Consider the following 23,878-nt stretch of genomic DNA (forward strand, 5'->3'; position numbering starts at 1 on the left):
CTTCAGTCTCCTCTGAGCTCATTATTCAGTCTGTTTCCTCAGGTCCATGGTGGCCTGTGGGGATGGACCCGTTAAATGCCTGGACTTGCTGTTCTAGGAGCCTCCTTAGGTTTCTGTGGAGACAAGCCCTGGCTCTGATTTACACTTTGGGCCTGTAAAGACTCTTATCAAACTTAGAGTCAGAACTACAAAGACTAAACAGAGCCCCTCAAGGTTCCTTTTGTGGTTACCCAGAAGAGGGGAACCGGCCAGTCTTGGGTTACAGACAACCGAGGGCAGTTATTCCAGGTCAGTCACTGCCCCCTGGCCCAGTTCCCCTCCAGCAGGACCTCTGAGAGGTTCCTCTTTGGGTGGTGAGAACGTCACTTTTAGGTGAGATTAACACGGGCAAAATAGTGAGGTCTGTCTCCAGGCCGCTGTCTTTTCTGGGGTCCAGGGAAAATGGCTGCAGCTTCCAGCTTGGAGGGCCTTGATGAGGAAGGACCTTGCGCCTCTGGCGACCTCCGTTTACTGGTGCTGACTGTGCCCCAGACACGTTGCTAGGCTCTCTATGAGCACCATCTCCCTTCATCCCACAGCAATCTGAGGAGGGAGATGCTCTTATCACTCCCAGGAGAGGAAGGTGGGATTTCTTGGGAATCAGCCTGGGCTTATGGTAACAGTCAGAGTGCTGGGTTTCAATCCCCAACCTCTCACTCTGTGGTTTTGGATGAGATATATACTTGCTCTGAAATTCAGCTTTCTTATCTGTAAAATGGGATAACGATTACCGGATTCATATACAGTTGTAAGGATTACAGGAAATAAAATCCACGAAGTTGCCTGTACCGAATAGGTGATTGATACACGTCCTCTGCCCCCACTCCTCAAACACAGAGCAAAGTTTTGGTGTGGGCTGCACATAATCTCAGGGCTGACAACAGACTCAACCAAAAACAGTTGGATAGAGTCCCATCCAGTGATGTCTAAAGGCTCTAAACAGGAGAATTTACGAACATTACCAGGGGCTCAGTCCTACCAGTGAGGACCCTTACCCTATCTCCCCTCCCTCACCCCAAGGGACTGGGCTCCATCAGGGGAGGGCCAACAAGAGACTCCTTTGCCTTCCAACACTGTCTTACCTGTCTCTGGGATTGTACATCTTTCTCACTAATTTTTGGATGTGGTCCATTTAGTTTTTGCTAACCTTTCAGTGAAACAATATCTAATGGCATTCCTTTCCATTTTCCACATGCTGTATTCCCCGTGACTCCATTTTCTTCAGGGATGATTTTTGGCCTTTATTTTTCCACCAACAGGCCTAGTTAAGCAAGTTTCATCCCATGGTTCATCCTGCACCCCCAGACTACTTGGACGGCGCAAGACCCTGTCACGCTGGTCATATTGAGAGTGAAGCTGCCACCTAGTGGTCACTGGAGGTGTGACTGCCTTGCCATGAGCTCTCCTGTGACTGGTATCTGAAAAAAATGTAGTTAATAGTTTTCTTTTAAACTAACCTAGAAGCTGTGGAGTGAATCAGACCAAGCAATGTAACTGTTTCAAAGCCTTATCGGAAAGAGGTTGAGTGTATATGAATATTTTCAAATCAAAATGCTTCGTGAAACAAAAATCAGATTGACAGGTTTTGACCAGCGGGCCAAACTAAGATACAACATTTTTTCTTTGACCGAATGAAGCCCAAATGAAGTCCCACAAAGACAAAACAAGCAAACCAGCCAACAAACCACCTAAACCAAACAACTCAACAACAGCAAAAGGAATAACTTTTTTTTTTCCCTCAGTAATCCAGTACACATCTACCAAGTGCTGGGGTGGCTGTGGGCACCACCCAGAAGTTTAGTGGGCACTGAAGCAGCTCATCACAATACACTGTGGTGACTTAAAGCCAGGCGAAGGAGAATGCAGTGGGAGACCACAAGGAAGATCTACTAACTCTACAGAGCAGTGGAATTTGAGTTGACTCATCAAGGAATATTCGATTTTGTCAGGTAGGAGGGATAGAGGCAGAAAGGGATTCCACCCGACTGAAGGAAGGGCAATGCAAGGCCCAGAGGGGTGGAAGAGAAGGGCGAGTTCAGGTGTTGGTGGGATGAGTAGTGTGGCTGAAAAATATAATTCAGCCTAAAGCCTTGTGCCAACAGTGCATTTGTTGACTGCCTATTTTATGTATTTATTGGCTACCTATTTTTTTTCAAAGTAGGCAAAAGTATGAGACACTGAGAAATTTAGAAATTTAAGACGGCGTGGAAGCATGTTGTAAAGATGTCAATTCTCCCCACTTATAGTTTATAGATTTAAAACAAACCCAATAAAAATCCTATCAGGTATTTTTTTTGTTTTTTTGTTTTTGGTGCAAATGGACGAGCTACTTCTAAATTTCATTTAGAAATGCAAGGGGCCGAGGATAGCCAAGACTATCTTGGAAAAGAAGAACAAACTGCAAGCCTTATATTACCAGATAAAGACTTAATAAAGCTAAATTAAGGAATCATTAGAAAACTAGCAGTATCTACTAAAAATGAACATACACGCACCTTCTGATCCAGCAATTCCATTCCCAGGTATGTGCCCAAACAAAGATGCATAGATATTTAATAGAAATTTATACTACATCATTCAAAGCAGCACTATTCATAATAGCTCTGGACTGTGACTATGCAAATGCCCATCAACATGGTGATGTCTTTGCAATACGGAATTCCATTTAGCAACAAGAATGAATGATTTACAAGTACACATAACCCTACGGATGCATTTCACAAACATTAACAAAGAAGCCAGAATACACACTGTACAATTCCCATTAATAAAGTACAAAAATGGTCAAAACTAACTGTGGCGTTTGATTGCATTACTAGCTCTGATTCTTCATCTTTCCTGATAGCCTTGCCCTTTGCCATGTGACCGCAGCTCCTCTCATTAAGGATGTGGCGCACATTTCCCCAACAGGGCCAGGACAAGGGTGAGACAAGTAAGGCATTTAATTACCCTGGACACAAAATTTAAGGGGTCCCCAAAACCCTCAGTAATCAAGAAAAAGATTTTAATGAAATGTTTTTTAAACAAATCAAAATTAATGCCAAAAAACCCCATGGTGAACAAAATATCAACATTTCCAATCAGGAAATTGACCCTGCACCTGTAACAACTACTAGAATATTCAGAAAACCTGTGTAGTTATTTATTTTGAACCCCACCCACAATTATATATAAGAAAACACTTCGCGTTATTTGGACCATTATTTTTAAACCCTATTAGGCCCAGACAAAATCAAAACGTAAGAATATTTTCTGAACCAGCATTTCATTTGCTTTGAGTTTTTGCTAAATTCATCTTTACAGTTAGCTTTAAACTGGCCTCATTTCAATGAAAAGAATATTTTTTATGATCGTTGTTTTTTCAACCATAAGTTTACTGCTAACAAGTGTAAGATCAGAAAGCATGACTTTTCTATGCACAGAAATTAGATGCAATTATCATTCAGCATTGATTGTTTGAGGAGCAATTCCTTACCCAGCTGTCAACCAACTCTATCATCTATTGACCCACCATCTATCGTTCTTCATTCCGGATGGGAAGAAACTCAGCAACTAATTAGAAATGTGACTGCTATGGTTTCCCTGCTGTGGAAACTTCCTTCTCCTTTGAGCTGGGTAGGATTGATTCTGAGTTGGGTGGGAATGGGAAGATCTTGTCATCGATTTGATGTCAGAGAAAGTAAGGTTGAGATAAAATGGAAAGGTATGTATCTAAATAATAGCACTTGTGATTTCTCCCTGCAGCTCCCAAAGGGATAACATCTATTTGCTTTTCAAAAAGACGTACATATGTTGTGTTCTTTCTGCAGAAAATAAATTTCTCTTTAGTGTCAAATTTTCCACCTAGTCCAGGTGCCCCCCCAACCCCGGCCCTGACAGTGCTGGACCACACTTTCTACAGCAGAGGAGGGCCGGGCACAGTGCCAAGAACTGTATCATATCTTTTTTTTTTTTTACAAATGAAGATACTGAAGCTAAGAGACGTTGTCTCACTTGCCCAAAGTCACACAGCGAGAAATGAGCAGAGCTCACGTTGAAGCCAGCTGTCAGACTCTGGAGCATGTGCTCTTAATCACCAAAAGCTGCTTTCAAATTGTATCATAAACTCACAATTTGAAAGGAGCCGTGATAAATCCTCTTTTACAGTGAATAATTATTTTATAAACAGGGCTACCTCTCCCTAATTTATGGCTAGTGTAAATTCATATGTTTATATACATCAGGTGTGCTTGATGTGGGGTGGGGCATACCTATAGTATGAGTTTATAATAAATGAGCTCATTCTGAGACTAATGACTTAGAGCACGTGCTTGTAGATTGATTAACGGGACTAAAGTCAACGTCTCATAGCTTAGCAGAGACTCTGGAGAGAAATGGAATAAAATGCAAATAGTGTTCTGTGAAACTGACTACTGGTACACACGTAAGCTACTCAAATGTTTTCACTGATGGGAAAAACAACAATGATATTTCTGGTTATAAAGCTTCTTTCTGTTCGGCCCCTTCTGTGCTTCCTGTTTGTAGTAGACTTCCTCCTCCCCTTGTCCTCCCCCACCAGCGTGAACAAGAGCAGAACTGGAGAAGGTTTTAGTAGATCATTCAACAGACCCCCCTCCCTGAGCTTCTCTGACTGTCAAAACACTTTAGCTTTCAGGAGGCCATGATCTTCAGTACCTGTTTTTTGTTGTTGTTGTTTGTTTGTTTGTTTGTTGTGCGGTACACGGGCCTCTCACTGTTGGGGCCTCTCCCGTTGTGGAGCACAGGCTCTGGACGCGCAAGCTCAGCGGACATGGCTCACGGGCCCAGCCGCTCCGCGGCATGTGGGATCCTCCCGGACCAGGGCACGAACCCGTGTCCCCTGCATCGGCAGGCGGACTCTCAACCACTGCGCCACCAGGGAAACCCTTCAGTACCTGTTTTAAAGTCTATCCCACTCTGCTCCCTGGGAAACTCACAGAGCGCCCCCCCACACCCCCCTGCATCTACAAACAGCCTTTCCTTTTTCACTGTCAGAAGGGTTAGTTGTGAGATTTCCAGGATATGGTGGGAAATCTAGAGGTTTCTTCAAGTCCCATAATTCCTGCTCTGCTTCCTGCCCACTTGAGAAGGTATTTCTGCGGAGACCATTCTGGGCTCACATTCCTCCCTCGGTCACAACAAAGAGGTCAGGGCCAAAAGGATTCTTTGAGTGCCACTTGACATCCCTGTTGAGGCTGTCTATTCTCTTTTGTGATCTCTATCCTTAGGAACTGCAGTTTCTATTTTAAACAAAGTGCTCGTTCTCATCGCAGACGGTGGCGACACCCCCTGCTCCTTAACCAAATCGGTCACTATTTACGAGTTTCCATTGTGGGCAAAGTACTATTCTAGGTGCATCAGGGTATGAAAACATGAGAATGCAGGTCTGTCCTCTGGGCAGACTGGAATCTGTCAGATGGGGAATTAGAACACACACCGCCCGATCGACTCCAGTACTGTGATATGTGGGCTCTGATGAGGGATGTGAGAGTGGGATAAACTCAAAAGGTGTGACAGGCGAATTCTGATGAGGGGATACAGGGTGGCCTTTTCTTGGAAGTGGGATTCATGGGCCACTTTGAAGAAAACATGCCTCCTTTCAATGCCCATCTTAGTTCTGGCATTTATTAATTCGCTCCATATTTGCCCCAAGCGCATTTAATGAACCTTCCAACCGCCAGCCTTGCGCCACTAGCTCATTGCCACAGCTAATGTTCCACAGTCACCCAGACAGTTCTTGGACCAGAAGGGTTTCCTTCTTGGGTAACTGTGCACCCCACTCCCCAACATCCAAGACATTTTTCTTCCTGGACTTAGATTTTGGTGAATATTAAAATGATCTTAACTTTCACAGTTCATAGAGAAAAGATTTGGGAAGAAAGCAGTCATAGATTATATACAAGTTGCGCTATTTCTTCATTTGAAAACAGTCTGCCCCAAAGAAGCTCAGTTAAATATTAGCAAACTTTTGTAGTAAAGCGTGCTTACCTTTGACGATCCGGAGCTGAAGCTACGTCTCTTGAAAGCAGCGCAGGACTGACAAGGCAGGGATTTTATCGAGTCTGTGTTCCCTTCTCAATCAGATACAGCTGTGACCCTCCAGGGGTCACAATTGTGAACTTGTGAGCTGGTTACTTTTAGAATCACCTGGGCAGCATTTTGAACCTGCAATTTCTTGAGTTCCAGACCGAGAGTTTCTGTTGCAGTAGATCTGAGAATAAGGATGAGAAATTTATTTTTAAAAAGCTCTCTGAGGTTTTCTGTATAAGCCAGGTTTGGAAGTGACTGTTGCAGGGACTGTGTGATTGGCATGTTACATTCCTGGTGATTAGTGATACTGGATTAATGCTCTCCCATGATTCCAGTTTCACGGGTCCTTACACACATGATCTACAGCTGATTTAGGAGAGAAAAAGAATGGTTTGTTGGGCAAGGTTGATAGTGGTCACCATGTGTGAGTTGGTTGCACTTGGTTTTTTTCCATATGGGAGAACGTCTCCTGTGAGTATGATACACCATCACAAAGTGAGGTTGCGCATACAACACATAATATTAAGTGACACTAGAAAAATCAATCATTTGTTGCCATCTTTATACATCCCACTTTTCCTCATTCCTTTCGTTTTATATGCTTGTGATCATAACTGATACTCTACTTTTATCCTCCTGTTAGTATCTTCCTGGAAGTTTTCTCACATTGTTACAGAGGCTTTTTTCATTTTCCTTTTGAACACTTGTATGTTCTTGCCCGCTTTTAGCGTATCTGAGTGTACACCACATTGGTTATTTTTAATACTTGCACCAATCAATGTCCTGGGGATTTCTGAGAAGGCCATGCTCACACTTCCATATTTTGGGGATTGTTCATCGACACCACTGTTGGCTCGATGTACTTTCATGTCCGGAAAGTCTCTCTTAGAAGTGCTCAGCTGTTCCCTGACGCCTCTCACTCTCAGTGTAATGCATAAGACAGACCAGGAGATGGCGCTGTGGGTCAACTTTTCCCTCACATCCTGCACTGCAGGTGGTTTTCCTAGAGAACCCAGGCGAATTATCCCGAGATAAAGCTTTCATTCCTTTCCTACTGGGGCTAATGAACTGTTCAAATCTGCAAGCTAAATGAAATCTTTAAAATTAAAAAAAATTAACTTTTAGCTGGGCATGAAAGATGACAATGGACTGACTTGGAAACCTGCTCTGAAGACATCAGATCTGAACTTCACACTGAACTTGAACTAGGACGAAGTAGTGAGTTGAGTGTTTACTGGTAGCTTCCAGTTGTTAAGAAACAGGTCAGAGAAAATTTTGAGGAAGGCTAGAGGCCAATCTGGGGCTTCCTGCTACCCTAAGAGAAGCACGGAGAAATGACTGCAATATAAATGGAGCTCTAAAAATACATATATTTTATGCTTTTTCCTTGGTTTAACCCTGAAAATATTGCGCAAAAGTTGCTATCTACAAAATTAGCATAAGGAAACCATCTGATGCCAAGGGCCATAGGATTTTGCCCAAGCCCTTTGTAACCACTAAAGCAGTTGGCTCACTTCCCTAGGCATTCTGAGAAAATGCTAACAGGGTGTTTGGCTTTCCTCTTGTGTATTTATAACTTCTTCTGGTATTTGTAGTTAGAATGTGGCCTGCTGGAATGGATTTTCCTTTCCTATTTGCATGTAAATAACATGACCATGACCCTGTAAATTTCCCACAGGCCATTTTAGACATAGGGTGTTGTGATCCCAGAGGTGGGGGTCTCTGCATCATCACTAAGAGTGTCTAAGCCAATTAGCTCAGTTGGTTTGAGCATGGCTGTAAGACATCCAAGGTCACAGGAATCACCTGTGGCAAGACCAGCCAAGTTAGAGAAGAGAGAGCCTGTGTATTCCCGGCACCAAGAGGAATGTGCTCTAACCCAGGCAAAATGTGAGTTATTGGTAACATGGAAAAATATAATGCGCATGGCTCAGTGTCCCTTGATGGTTAACAGAACAGGCACTCAACTCAGTGATGTCATCAACAGCACATTCCTTTTTGTCTATACAGGGCAACCGCCTTCCTAAGAATAAAGTTGTTTGAGCCAGTGGTTCCGGACTCAGAGTTTTTATTTTGCAACTCTTTCCACAACTCCCTATGTCTCCTAAATTTTTTACCCTCACACGCAATTAGGAAGAAATGGAAAGATGACTCTGCTTGTGGATAGAATCAGGAAACAGTTTAACAGAGGGGATGATTCTCCCACTCGAGGGCCCCCACCAGCTGCACAATTTTAGGGAAACCGTGCAAAACGGGTTTCTCATCGTTTTTGCCGGCTTTCTGCTGTGTCTCTCTGTTGGCCACTATGAGCCAGATGTGTACTTGAGATGTGTAGCTGTTTTCCTGGGAAGCAAAATCTCATCTGAAACAGGAAATGGATTTTTCAGATAAAGGATAAATATTTGTGGTCGAGATGGAGAAGAAAGTCTTTCTGAGCTGAGTTTCTCCTGCTGGCTGGTTGCATGTCTGGCACATCGTAAGAGCTCACGTTCATTACTAAGGGACAGGCTCTGTACTAAGCACAATTTCAGTTCTACTTCTTTTAATCCTCACAAAACCTTGTGAAGTAGGTACTGCTATGATCTGCATTTTTAAGGATGAGGAAATAGGCTCTTAAAGATGAGATGAATTCCCTGGGGTTCCCTGTTAGTAAATGGCAGAGCGATAATTTGAACCCAGGCCATATAATTCCAAGGGCCTACATGTTCTTAAATACTATCCTATCCTATTTGGCCTATAGCTTATCAGAGACAATCTAATTACAATCTGAATCCTTTTTTTTTTTTCCCCAAACAGGATGATATTCTTGTAACTCTGTACTTGGGGAAGAGGCCCAACTTTTGTGTTCATATATGCCTCCCTCCATATGTCTCTTCAATAGGCTGCAGGTATGTAGTGAGGTTAGGAATCCCAGGTTCAGTGTGCCTGATTTTGATTAAGTCCTGTGTGTGTTTAACATCTCTCCTTGGAACGGGAGGCTACCTTTCCTCTACTGTTCTCAGCTTGGGACTGTGTCAAAAACTTTGACAACAAGAAAAGACTCATTCGGTATCCTGTTACAGTGGAATACCCCACTCATTTTAGTGCTCAACAAAATGAAAGTCCTAGGGTGAATAGGAAATACCCTCCTGACTGGGCATGTAAGTAATCCACCTATTGTTCCTTGAGCATATTCTCTGGCATTTCATCCATTCAAAGTATTTCCTTTGTATCCATCCAAAGTATTTCCTGGCAATATATACACTACTCTTGCAAAGGAAAATTCTTCCATAAGTAATTATCAAGAGGATAAAAATTTCTGCCTACCATTTAGACATGCAACGTTAAAGCAAAACATAGACAAGGACTGGTTTTTAATGTTTACCTTGGACACATGCTTTTAAAAGTTTAGAACCTTGGAGGTTCATTGTTATCTCCCTGCAGAGGCCTTCCTCCCTAGGAGTATCTGCCTTGGGAAGACAGTGTGGCACTTTGCTACAGGGACTTGGATAAAGGTCATGCCATCATAGATAGAGGAAGTTTCCTAGAAGTTGGATTTGAGTTGGGCCTTGAAGGAAGTGCAGAATTTGGACTGATAAGGAGGCAGGGTTCATCACGTGGAGAAAAAAGTGGGAAAAAAGTGGGAGCCAAGATTAAGTGTGGAACTGAGCCTAGTGGTATAGCTCGGGAAGCCTGACAGAAGTAGAAGGTAACTTGTCTATAGGTGTGGGGTGGGGACATAGTTTGAATGGATGAGGAATGTGAAATTAATGAAGGATTCAGTGGAGTTGGCAGGGTACTAATGGCGATATTTTAGTGGGGACATATTTTTGGAAACCACCTACTCCAAACCTGGCATCTTACTGGCGGAGCAATGGAGATTCAAGGTGATGAGGCAAACTTCCCAGAGTCTCACAGGGTATCAGTGGCACAGGGTCCTTCAGTGCTTGCTCCTTAGTCCATTCCTGCTTCTGTGCTTGGTCTGAGCATAAACGTGAAGCCATTGTAGGCTAGGAAGGAAAGAAGCTCTTCCGTGGTACAGTACTAGTTTGTTGGATGTGTGGAACAGGGAGAAAATCAGAAGGAGAACTATTATTATATCAAAAGCGTTCATGGAAAAGAACAAATAACGAGTGTTGGCGAGGATGTGGAGAAAAGAGAACCCTCGTATGCTGTTGGCAGGAATGTAAATGGATGCAGCCACTACAGAGAACAGTATGGAAATTCCTCAAAAAATTAAACATAGAATTTTCTCCTGAAACATATCTAACTAAGGGCCTGTTTCGCCTGTTTTCCCAAAGCACAGAGTGTCTCATCCCGTCCTTCATCCTGAATTCCTTGCAGGGTGTACTGCAGTCAGTGACTGCAGGGCTGATGACTTAATCTTTGTAGAACCAGATGGTGAACGACATTCTTTGTTTTACAGTATCAACAGATTATGAGTTTTAAATACATTGTCCGAAGAGTTTTAAAACCATTTCCCCTCTCATTTCTTTTATTTAAATGAGTTATTTGAGCTTGTCCCCACCAAAGAATTCTCAAACATTCAAGTGAATAGAGTGAATGATTAAATGGGCTGCCAATGGGGTGAATATGTCCACTGACCCAAGATAAAAGGTGACAGACTCTAATTATATGTAAAAAAATTCCCCTGGCCCACTGAGCTGGCACCAGCCCCTTTTGTTGGTTTCACTTGTCAGGATTCTTCAAGCTTGGCCTTGCTCCACCAGGTGATGGTGAGTGCTAAAGCCTCTCTTGTTTTCCTACCTAGTATTAACCCAAGCTTGGACTGGCCTTGGGCTCCTGAAAGATTTAAGAGGTTAAGGACAGGCCAGGGAGCACCCCACAATCTCCTGGTTAAATAGCAAAGGTAGTTGTTGGAGGTTAAGAGAAAATCTTTTTGAATGTTAGTACAAACTAAAATTAGCATTGATTTACATTTTCAAAGCCTTATTTACTACTTCATTATATTATAATGATTCATTTTGTTAAATTTGAAACCTCTAAAAAGCTCCCAGAAGCAATCATAATGTAGATCTTACAGGTGAAAGATCAACTGTTAAAATAGAATCTGTAACAACAACAACAAAAAAATGGAGAAATTGTCTTAATAACTGAAGTTTTAAATAGTCTTTTCCAGAAATGTCTTCTTAGAGTGAGATGTATATTGAGAAGAACTGTAGGAGTTCACTCTTTGAAAGACTGCAATGACTGGTGATCTGAAGAAATTTCTAGATTCCTCAAGGGCAGCCATTCTCCATACCCTTCTTTGTTCTGCCAACTTTCCATTTTTCTCCTTCCTGTGTAATTGTGTGTGTGTGTGTGTGTGTGTGTGTGCGTGTGTGTATGTGTGTGAGATCTTTCCCTTTTTGTCTGTGGAAATGCTACGTACCCCGGCACGTCCTCTTCAGTCTCTTTAACTATGTCTCTCTAGGCTTCCTCTCACTTTTCTTTCCCAGGACACAGAGACTCTCAGAATTTTACTTCTATCTGCTCTGACCCATTACAATTTTATTTTTAACACCCAGAATGTCATTATTTTATGTTGTAGCTCCTGTTGGGAATGGGCAAAAGTGTCTCACTGTGTCCCCCGTGTCTAGACAATAATAATCTCTGCTCCTGGAACAGCTGGCAAGGTCAGCTCTGGGAACTGTGGCTCTTAAGTCATAGCAGCACGTTTCAATCTTTTCTCAATCTTTTCTCAATCTTGTGAATAATTTTCCACCATTAATAATATTAGCACCCAAGTACGTGAGTGACAATTCTCGGAAAATAAAATCAGAGAGGACTGCAAGTTATCCCTAAAATCACTCATCGTCACCTTCTGCATTCCAACGTGTTCTGGCATAGAAGAGAAAGCCACAAAGTTGCGGAAGTGAATCAGAAAGGAATATAACCACAGTCAACCTGGGTACCTACAAGCAGTGTGTTCACATGTGTCCTTTTTAATTTATTATTTTTAGGGGTGGGAGGTGGGAAATGCATCATGAACCTATTTGGGGAAAAAAAATCCAGATTTTATTTAATAATGAATCAAGCAACCCTGAGGTCCACAGCCCTTCCCTCATGAATATTCAAGTTTCTCTGAGTGACAGAGAATGAAAGGGAAGTTCTACCATAGTGTAGTTACATCAAAATGTATACACTGAACATGATTCATAATTATCTGTACAAATTAACTTCATTACACACACTCTGCTCTTCAGAGATCTGCCTGGACATTTTGGCCCTGCTCATTGATGGCCAGCACTTACTGCTTCTCTCTCTACCTGTCTCTGTTTCTCTCTTTTTGCTTTCCCGCTCTCCTTCCTTCCCTCCCTGCCTCACTTACACCCTCACCAGACCCCATCTTTCCTCTTCTCTCAACAGAGAGTCTGTCTTCCTACAGTGTGGCTCTCTGCCAGGAATAATGGAAATGGTGAAAAGTTTCTTGTGGTTAGAGGTGAAGCCAACAGTGAGTGAGGCTTGTCCTTCTCTCTCCTCCCCTCTAGACACCCTCCTCCCTGGTATGCATTCAGGATGGGGGCAGGGAGCACAGGGGCTGGTGGCCAGAAGAGCGAAGGGATTCCTGTTGCCTCTTTCTGCCTGCTGTGTGCTCTGAAACAGGGATTACGAACATTTTCTGGAGGTGCTGGGAGGATGCGAGAGTGCCAAGCAAACACGGCTCTTCCTCAGAGAGGAAGAAAGGCCCCCAAATTCCCCGACGGGCCCCCTCCTGGACTCCCAGGACACACAGGGGCCCAACGGAGTGGATGCCAACATGCATCCTGGGCCCATCTGGCGCTGTTAAAACCTTGCCCCTGTGTGTTTGGGTTAGTCCATGAGAGAATTTCCAGGACTCTTGAAATGCTTGTGGGTAACCTGGAATTTCCTGAGAGACCTGGATGCCGAGATCACTAGCCAGTTTCAGGGATCCATGCCTTCTGTGAGCGACAAAGACATTTGTGTAAAAGTGAGTCGCAGAAAATCCTTGGAAATTTTTGAGCCTTAAATTCCCTGTAAGGCACAAACACACCAACTATAAAAGTTCCAGGCTACGGCAGAGAAGGCCTAACTCTCAATCAAGCCAGAGATATATAGGCAGCTATCACGTGTCTTCGGCTCACTCTAAAAGCCAGCTTTTTAATATTTGTGGATATAGACCCTGTGACTACAAGATCAACAACCATTTTCTTAGTTCTCTTTGAAGTTGAAAGGTAAAGGCCTTATGGGGCTCACTGGAATTCCCAAGGTCTCCTGGGCCAAGAAACAGAACAGTGGTTGAACAGTTGATGTTCTGAATAGAGACTTAATTGAATTTCCTAGCCGATGCCAGACCTAAATTCCTCCAAAGGAAAGCCCAGAAATGGCCACCTGTGCTTTCCTTTTGGGACGGATGGGCAAGGTCACTCTTATGTAAGCCTCCATCAAGCATATATAAGCGCACACAGCAACCCTTTTGGGGGCCACCATTTTCCTTAACTTTCAGTAGCGTCAGCATGTTCCTTTCTTGTAGATCACGTCATTCTGTCATTTTTGAGTCACTTAACATATTATTCACTCACGCGCCACATCCTTTATTAGGTAGTGGGGAAATGATCATGAGCGAGATAGTCCCAGGTCCTTGCCCCTTAAAAGTATAAAGTCCCCACAAAGCAGGATAGAAGGTTCCTCTGATGCCACACCGATGGGCACAGGCTCCAGAGCCCGGACAGTCCTGCTTCTCTTGTCCATCCCTCCCTCTAGATCAGGGGTCCCCAACCGCCAGGCCGCAGACCAGTGCTGGTCCGAGGCCTGTTGGAAACCGGGCTGCACAGGAGAATGTGAGTGGAGGGCGAGCGAGTGAAGCTTCATCTGCCGCCGCTCCCCACTGCTCCCGTTACTGCCTGAACCGTCCTCCCCCGGCCCCCTCACCCCCATCCGTGGAAAAACTGTCTTCTGCGAAACCAGCCCCTGCTGCCAGAAAAGGTTGGGGACCACTGCCCTGGATACTGTGGCTTCAGGATGTGAATGAAAAGTGTCGCCTGCCGTATCAGTAAACAAAGGATGTTGTAGCCATTAACCCACCCTCCCGTGGTGAGCCCCGAGGGAACTCAGGATGGAGACAAAGGGGCTGCCTGCTGCCAAGCCCTCAGCCACTGCAACGACCTCCAACGGTGCCCCCTGAGGGGACTCAGGATGGGAAAGAACCGGACACTGGCCCCAGAGAGCTGAGGTGCACATCCAAGGAATGATTTCAGTAAACCCACACGCTTGCGTGTTCCATACATAGAAAAGTGCTACATTCCTCAACTTGAGATGTCTGGTTTTCTTTAATTAACAGTAATCTTTCCAACTACCTGGTCTTTGTTGCAAAAACTCCTCTATATCCTGGTTCCTCCCTCACCTCTTGGGAGCTGTCCCTCACAGCTAGCTGAGAGGCTTAAGTCCTCAGTTTTGTCTGCCGAATAAAACATCACTCTCAACTTTTAGGTTGTGCATTTTTTTCTGTTTTCAGTCGACAAGGATTAGCTACATCAGCCCCAACCTTGGCTCCAGCACTTCCATTTTTGGCTTTTCTGAGATGTTTGGGAAGCACAAAGAACCCGCTTCCAAAACCAGGATGTGATGCTGTAGGCCACCCGCTTTTGACTGCCATTTGATGATGTTTTCCTAATGGTAATTGTTTCTGCAAAGCCTACAAGACTTCGATTTCCTCCTAGAAGCAAAATAAACGTGTAAATGCTATCACTGTGCTCTGACAAAGTCCCAAGTTTTCACTTTCCTTCTAATCGTTGTAATTCAATCCACTAAGGATCCTGTGCCCGAGGAGTTGACTATCTGGTCTAGGAAACAACTACTGTGGCTTCAGGATGTGAATGAAAAGTGTCGCCTGCCGTATCAGTAAACAAAGGATGTTGTAGCCATAACCCACCCTCCCGTGGGGGAGGGCCACGCAAGGCAACAGGAGTCAGACAAGAGGTTATTCTTTTGGGCTAAAATAACCAGTGACTGCTTCCCAAAGGGGATGACATGGGGTCTGGAGCATGAAAGACAGCTGAAATGTGGCCGAGGGAGGCGCTTCCAACAGAGGAAAAATATGTGTACAGGTGTAGAGAAGGAAGTATTTGTGGCATGCGAGGTGGCAAGGAGGAGACTGGCCCACCTGGAGCTCCGAGTTTTGTTTGGATAGAAACCCAGCTACTCTGTCCAGAGACGCCACCCAGGGATCTCCATGGCTCAGAGAGAACTTTCCATGTGGAGAGAGTAACTCATGTGGCCTTTTGCCCACCACTGCCACCACCATAGAGCCATCAAGGATAGAAATTAGGAGAAAACAGCTCATTTCCTCATCCTTTGCTTAAAGCATCCATTTTCCAGGGGCAATTTTGTAAACGAAGAATTTTCCTGTTCTAACGGATAGGTGAGTTTCTTGAATAAACAACAGGTTGAAGGAAATGATCACACATTCATACTCAATTCCCCCAGTACTCCATGGCAGCCTTCACGCATCAGAATGGAAAAGCAGAGTTCCCCTAATGGTCACAGCCACGTTACATGTCTGCAAAGAAAAAGGCCTTAAACTGCCAGGAACTTAAGCCAAGAAAGACCATAAAAGGTACATTCTCTTTCAAGGTGATGCAGTCAGCACAAAGGTGTTCTGTCTGAGATTTGTAAAGCTGCTTGTGCATGAGTTGGATTGTGAATTTGACTGGCAGCCAATTGTAAGCCAGCAGCGAGGAAAACCTGCTCTAGATAGATTTCCACGCCAACACGTACGCACGGCATCACTGTGGACAGAGCTGGTAATCAAGAGCGTCCTGGGTGAGGACAACTGCATCAGAGAATCAATACCGGACTCAAATACCACCACAGTCCAAGACCTTTCCAAAGAAAGCTTTCAATATTCATCACCATGAGCATTAGACAGGGCTCTATTTGTCCTGCCTGAGGTTTTCTCTTCCACATAGATGCAGGGAAGTCTTCTTGGGTGAAATATAGTTAATTCCCAGGTTCTGGAAACCTTAGGTTCATTTTTCCTCCATGCGGTCAGAGAGAAGAGCGAAACGAAGGGGTGAACCTGCTAGGGCGTGTCCAATCTAGCCCCAAACTACAGAAGAAGTTACAGAACATGGCCCTCACTGTGCCTCTTTATGAAAAATAAGGGCTTCCCCCCACGTTTCATCCCTTTCCAAACCTCTGTCTGTCTCGTTACTTCCCCAAGTAAATCTTCCTTGGCAAGGTGCTCAAATCACGTTTCCCAGGACACGCTGTCAGCCTTTTGCCCTCATAGCTTTCTGCCTGCCATTCCCCTTGGCCTGGAGTTTCCTTTCCGTTCTCCCTGGTTATCTAAATCAAATCCAGCTTTCAAGATTCATCTTAAATATCTCTTCCTCAGAGCAACTTCCCTGATCACCGCAGTCTAGTTGAAAGTCTCCTGCCTTTTAGCCACTACAGCTCGCCGAGTGACATTAAGTAACGACTTTAGCACTGTGTGTGACACGCTGCCTCGTGTAATTATTATCTGTGAGTTAACCCCCTAACTAACCCAAAAGCTTACAGAGAGGTAGAGAGGATGGGCCATGTATGACTCATTTTTTACAGCCTAATATCCAAATTTCTTTGTGTTTAATTTTTAGATACACATTGGTTCCCCAAATCAATGCAGACACATTTAAGAGGCAGGTTTTTTGGAGTTTGAAGGATTCATTGAAAAAATCAGCTAGAACCAAAATAATACTCCCTCAGACCTCCAGGAAACACGCCTAGCCTTTAAGCATGAAAAGTTCTTTTGATTTCTTATGGAACCCAAGACGTATTTAAATTGTGATTCAGAGCTTGTGCACCGAACATCTGAAGCCTAAACAGATGTTGTCATTGACTGATACGGTAATGGATGCAAACTGGTAAAGAGAAGAAAGAAGCATATTCCCAGAGTGGGGGGAGGGATGGAGGCCATCACAGACTACTACTGTAGTGACCAGTCTGGACACTGACTTGGGGTCTGTCTAGTTTTAGTCCACGGAGGTATGAGGGAAAATCTTTGATCAAGATGAGGAATCTAGGAAACACCAATCTGTTTCAATCTAAACTTCTTGTAGCCTCAGCTAATCTTCCTCTGGGTGACTCTCGCTGTTCATACTTAAAGCCATCCACAGTGGACTTGATTACTTCCTTGTTTGGGGGCCCTTATACTGTACTAACACAAAATTCACTTTCTGCACTGAGACATAATTTTATTTATTTAATTTCTTTGGCTGTGTTGAGTCTTCGTTGCTGCGCATGGGCTTTCTCTAGTTGCAGTGAGCGGGGGCTACTCTTTGTTGCGGTGCGTGGGCTTTTCATTGCGGTGGCTTCTCTTGTGGAGCTCGTGCTCCAGGCGTACGGGCTTCAGTGATTGTGGTATGTGGGCTCAGTAGCTGTAGCACACAGGCTTAGCTGCTCCATGGCATGTGGGATCTTCCTGGACCAGGGCTTGAACCCGGGTCCCCTGCACTGGCAGACGGATTCTTAACCACTGTGCCACCAGGGAAGCCGTGTATTAAGATACAATTCACATGCTATGAAATACATCTGTTTTAATAGTACAATTCAATGGTTTTTAGTGGATTCACGAAGTTGTACAGCTATTACTGTTAATTACAGAATAATTTTCATTACCCCGCAAAGAAATTTCATATCCATCAGCAGTCAGGTTCTATCCTTTTGTTCCCTCAGCTATGGGAAACCAGGAATCTACTTTCTATCTCTATGGAGTTGTCTGTTCTGGACATTTCATTGAAAAGGAATGATACTATGAAACTACCAATGGCATTTTTCACAGAACTAGGACAAAAAATTTCACAACACGGAAGACTCTGAATAGCCAAATCAGTCTTGAGAAAGAAAAATGGAGCTGGAGGAATCAGGCTCCCAGACTTCACACTATACTACAAAGCTACAGTAATCAAGACAATATGGTACTGGCACAAAAACAGAAATATAGATCAACGGAACAGGATAGAAAGCCCAGAGATAAACCCCAAAGGAACAGGATAGAAAGCCCAGAGATAAACCCACGCACATATGGTCTCCTTATTTTTGATAAAGGAGGCAAGAATATACAATGGAGAAAAGACACCCTCTTTAATAAGTGGTGCTGGGAAAACTGGACAGCTACGTGTAAAAGAATGAAATTAGAACACTCCCTAACACCAAACACAAAAATAAACTCAAAATGGATTAAAGAACTAAATGTAAGGCTAGACACTATCAAACTCTTAGAGGAAAACATAGGCAGAACACTCTATGACATAAATCACAGCAAGATCCTTTTTGCCCCACCTCCTAGAGAAATGGAAATAAAAACAGAAATGATCAAATAGGACCCAATGAAACTTAAAAGCTTTTGCACAGCAAAGGAAACCATAAACAAGATGAAAAGACCACCCTCAGAATGGGAGAAAATATTTGCAAATGAAGCAACTGACAAAGGATTAATTTCCAAAATTTACAAGCAGCTCATGCAGCTCAGTATCAAAAATACAAACAACCCAATACAAAAATGGGCAGAAGACCTAGACATTGCTCCAAAGAAGATATACAGATTGCCAACAAACACATGAAAGGATGCTCAACATCATTAATCATTAGAGAAATGCAAATCAAAACTATAATGAGGTGTCACCTCACACCAGGCAGAATGGCCATCATCAAAAATCTACAAACAATAAATGCTGGAGAGGGTGTGGAGAAAAAGGAACACTCTTGCACTGTTGGTGGGAATGTAAATTGATACTGCCACTATGGAGGTTCCTTAAAAAACTAAAAATAGAACTACCATACGACCCAGCAATCCCACTACTGGGCATATACCCTGAGAAAACCATAATTCAAAAAGGGTCATGTACCACAATGTTTACTGCAGCTCTACTTACAATAGCCAGGAGATGGAAGCAACCTAAGTGTCCATCGACAGATGAATGGATAAAGAAGATGTGGCACATATATATAATGGAATATTAGCCATAAAAAGAAATGAAATTGAGTTATTTGTAGTGAGGTGGATGGACCTAAAGTCTGTCATACAGAGTGAAGTAAGTCAGAAAGAAAAAAACAAATACTGCATGCTAACACATATATATGGAATCTAAAAAGAAAAAAGAAAAAAAAATGGTGCTGAAGAACCTAGGGGCAGGAAAAGAATAAAGACGCAGACGTACAGAATGGACTTGAGGACATGGGGAGGGGGAAGGGTAAGCTGGGACGAAGTGAGAGAGTGGTATGGACATATATACACTACCAAATGTAAAATAGATAGCTAGTGGGAAGCAGCTGCATAGCACAGGGAGATCAGCTTGGTACTTTGTGTCCACCTAGAGGGGTGAGATAGAGAGGGTGGGAAGAAGATGTAAGAGGGAGGAGATATGGGGATATATGTATATGTATAGCTGATTCACCTTGTTATAAAGCAGAAACTAACACACCATTGTAAAGCAATTATACTCCAATAAAGATGTTAAAAAAAAAAAGGAATGATACAATTTGCAACCTTTTACACTTGGCTCCTTTCACTTAGGATAATGTTTTCAAGGTTCATCCATATTGCAGCATGAATCAGTACTTCATTCCTTTTTATGGCTGAATAATATTTTACTGTATGGATATCCCACATTTTTTTAATCCATTCATCAGCTGATGGATATCTGGATTGTTTCCACTTTTTGGCTATTATGAATAATGCTGCTATAAAAACTATACAAGATTTTTCCTTTTTTTTTTTTTTTGGTGGATATATGTTTAAAATTTTCTTGGGTATATACCTGTGAGTGGAATTGCTAGGTTAAGTGTAAACTCAGTGTTAACTTTCTAGCGGACTGTTTTCCAAAGTGACTGCAACATTTTACATTCCCACCACCAGTGCATAAGTGTTCCTATTTCTCCATAGTCTCACTAATACTTCTAATTTGTCTGTCTTTTTGATCATAGCCATCCTAGTGTGTGTGAGTGGTGTTTCACTGTGGTTTTGATTTGCACTTCCCTGATAATGTTGAGTGTTTTTTCCTATGTTTAGTGACCATTTGTATATCTTCTTTGGAGAGAGGTCTATTCAAATTTTTTGGCCCATTTTAAAATTGGGTTATTTTTCTTCTATTATTGAGTTGCAAGAGTTCTATGTATAGTCTCAAAATTCACTTTCAATTGCGTGTTAATCAACTGATTCCCACAGCAGTTTCTTCTTACAATACAATCCTCAGCATGCTGACGTCCTGCACTGCTTTTTAACTTAAAAATAGTTTTGTCTTGCTTGACCATACAGCTGTATCTTTTAGTACTCTCTCCTATATCTGTGCTCTCACCTGGCTCTGATTTCTGTATCTGTGTAATAAAAAGGATGGCAGGTCACTTTGGGGAGAGAAAAGAGCCATTTCCTAATTGGATCTGTATTAGTTTTTATCGGTGCATAACAAATTACCACAAATGTTGAGGCTTAAAATAATATACATTTATTATCTTACAGTTTCCAAGGATCAGGAGTCTGGGCAAGGCTAAGCTGTGTCCTCTGCCCAGACTCATACAGGACTGCAGTCGGCTGTGTAATGTTCTCAACAGAGGCTCAACTTGGGAAAGATCCACATTCACACTCCCTCAGCTGGCATGAGGAATGGCAGAATTGATTTCCTTGCAGTTACAGGACTCACAGCCTCTCACTTCTTCAAGGCCAGCAGAAGAGAGTTTCTCCCACCTCAGGGAGGGCTCCCATCTCTCGTTTAAGGGCTTTCACCTGATTAGGTCAGGCCCACCATGGTGCTCTCCCTTTTAATTAACGCCAAGTCAACTGATTAGGGTCTTTAATTACATTGCAAAACTCCTTCACCTTTGCTATATTCTGTTGGCTACAAGCAAGTCGCAGGTCCCATCCACACTCAAGGGGAGGGAGTCATAAAAGGGCATGAGCCATTGGGAGCTTCCTTAAGGTGTGTCTACTACAGGATACTAGCTGAAAAAGGGTTTTCTACTAAGCAAAAAGAAACACCGTGAGTTCTTTTTAAGATAATGCCATTAAATCACTTTCCTAGCTACAGAGGCTCCAAAGTTGTTCCTGTTTCACCATGTTTCACCACTTTTCAGTGACATAAAGGCTACACAACAAATGTGCATAAATGACTGGGTTGGGCATCATGAAATTCTTTTCAATACATAACAGTCATAAGTCTTGCAATGACTGGCTTTCATTAGACAGCCTACATTTTCCATAATCACATATTAATAATGATAAAGAGAGTTAATGCATGTATAGTGCTTTCTGTGGTCTGGTACTTTACGCATATTGGCATTTAATCTCCATAATCAATCTTAGAAGTGGGTATTGTTGTTTTATCATCCTGTGTTACAGATGAGGGAACTGGACACGGAGAAACTGTTACCAGAGGGAGCTGGTCAAGTGGATGCACCGTAAGAAGCAGAGCTTGGACTGAACCGAGGGAAGCCGCACTCAGACCCATCACGCCCTTTGCCCCTCCAAGAGCTGAAGAGTCACTCAGTGGAGGAAGTGCACATCTGGGTGTCATCAAGGCCCTCACTCCACACAGAGCCTCAAGTGAAAACACATCCGCTAGCTCACTGTCGTCTATGGAAATGGGTCATCAGCAGAGGGTCTCTTGGGTCATTATAAAAACTGTTGACTAATACACACAGAGCCAAAGAGAAGAAAGTAGTTTAAAATCCTAAGAAAGCACCTCATACGCTTTCTCCATTTTGTAAGTCACCTTTGGTCAGAGGAGAGTACCATTCACTCAAGCTGCACTAAAACAGCTCACATTCTGCACGTACCGGTACATGAAGCATCAAAGCACTCATCTAACTTATTATTAAGAGCCAAGTATGTGTCAGGTGCTGTGCTATGCACTAGGGACTCAGCGGAGGAAAAGAGTCACGATTCCACTTCCAGGGAGATAACCTTCCAGTGGTGGGAGGACACAGTAAAGAAACAAACACAAATACAATATCAGGGCATACAGTATCAGGGCAGCCATAGGTGTCACACTGAGAACAAGACAAGATGATGGTTGAGACTAGCACCCACGGTTACCCCTTCTCTGGATTAAAAAATGGAAGCATGTAAATCCGTCAAGAGCCGCAATGAGTGCTTTTAATTTTGAGAGAAGAAACACCGACAAGTAAACTCATTGAGGAAAAAAATGGCAGATGGAGCAGCCTCCAGCTGGAGGCTGAACTCAACCAGGCCCTTGGGCGTGTTCATGCCGCTCCCAGTCCCAGCTTCCACCTTTTCCTGGCTGCTCCCATCCACAGTCATCTTGTTCCTGACCACACCTCAGTCCAAATGGCTGCCGGCTCCCAGAATGGACACACTGCACCTTCCGGGTTCCCACGCTCTGCCTAGCCAGGTACCCATTCCAGGAGCCCTGGGAGCCCAGTTCTACACATTTCTGCTTGGACTGGTCCTGGGGTGTGAACAGTACAGGGGTTATTTCATGGATACCGCACATGAACTGCTGTGTGCTCTAAAACAGGGATTAAGAACATTTTCTGGAGGTGCTGCAGTGTCTAGCCTTATCCAGATCCTGCTGGCTCTGCCTCTTGCTGCCGGCCCCTTGGAACTGACAACAGGTTTTGGCTTCCTAGAGATAAACCATCACCACCTCTTCCTCCTCCAGACTCACCCCAACTGACTCCAGTCCTGAGGGCCCAGGTCTCCTCCTCTGACACTAAACCAAGGGTTCAGACTTACAAGTGAATCTTAAAGCCAGGCCCCCTGAAACAGCATCTCCCTCTCCATTCAAGCTCCTTCATCAGTAGGTAATTAGATCTAAGCTCAGGTCAGGTCATCCACGGGGTGGTCAGAGCTTTGGTAAGTTTCCACTACACACAGCAACTCTGGCTCCCCTCCCCTCCCTCCCCTCCCTTCCCCTCCCTCCCCTCCCTCCCCCTCCCCTCCCCTCCCTTCCCCTCCCCTCCTCTCCCTCCCCTCCACACCACCTCGCCTGGGCCAACAGGCCCCACCCCACTCCCCACAGTCCCATCCTAGGGGGCACCAAGCCCCGCATCATTAACAAGCTCCTCAGGTGATTCTGATCTGCTGTCCTGCTGAAAATTACTGTGACTAAAGGAAGATGGAAAGAGATCTGAAGAAAAAAAATCCCAAAACTCAAGTGGTTTCCTAATGCAACAAAAAACATGTTCTGCAATTATGCCATTTCAGCCTATATTTTTAGAATAATTCTCCTGGATAATCCATACAGAGGATAAAAGATATTCCCAGGAATCTGCAAAGCTATTCTCATACTTTCTTTGGTGATTCTGGTCAGCAGTCATAAGACCTTGATTTCTGGCTTCGCTTTTCAAACTGAAGGGCTGTTCCAAACAAGACGATGAACTTTCAGGGAAAGTAGGCCTCTGACTGCACTATAATAGGAAAGGAGGGGAGGGCTCCGGTTTTCTTCAGAATTCCTCCTGCTGAAGGCCTCGTCAACACAGAGCGCTTCAGTGGGGTCTCAGGCGGGACTTTCCAAACAGAGCAATTTCCAAAGTTATAAACATGCTGCCTGTTTTGGAAAGTGTGAGAATCTCTGGTCATCATCAGTTTGTAATTGTTGAAGTTTTACAAGTGAGGTTAAAAGGAAGAATTTTGGTAACAAATTTCTCAAATCAAACTAACAAGGACAAAATTACCCCAAATTTGTTATTCTCGATGACATAAATGGAACATGTTATTTGACAGAAATACTTATTCACTCTCTTATTTTCTTCTAAAGAATTGTCTGGATGTTTTTTTGATAGATGAAATCTATTTTGTTGAAATAAAATAAATTAAAAGAAGGCATATCATAAAAATAAAAGTGAAAAAAGAATA

General features: G+C 43.5%; 1 protein-coding gene across 9 annotated transcripts in view; it reads right to left on the minus strand.

Moving 5' to 3' along the window:
* RASGRP1 (RAS guanyl releasing protein 1) overlaps positions 1-23,878 on the minus strand; it is a 1,027,205-nt gene that overhangs the window by 202,995 nt on the left and 800,332 nt on the right. For all 9 annotated transcript variants that reach the window (XM_073800719.1, XM_073800720.1, XM_073800725.1 and 6 more), the window contains one exon: positions 6,046-6,268. The gene's annotated coding sequence lies outside the window, so the exon portion shown is untranslated. The remainder of the gene's footprint in view (positions 1-6,045; positions 6,269-23,878) is intronic.

The sequence above is a fragment of the Tursiops truncatus genome, chromosome 2 (assembly GCF_011762595.2).
Source record: "Tursiops truncatus isolate mTurTru1 chromosome 2, mTurTru1.mat.Y, whole genome shotgun sequence".
Taxonomy (NCBI): Eukaryota; Metazoa; Chordata; class Mammalia; order Artiodactyla; family Delphinidae; genus Tursiops; species Tursiops truncatus.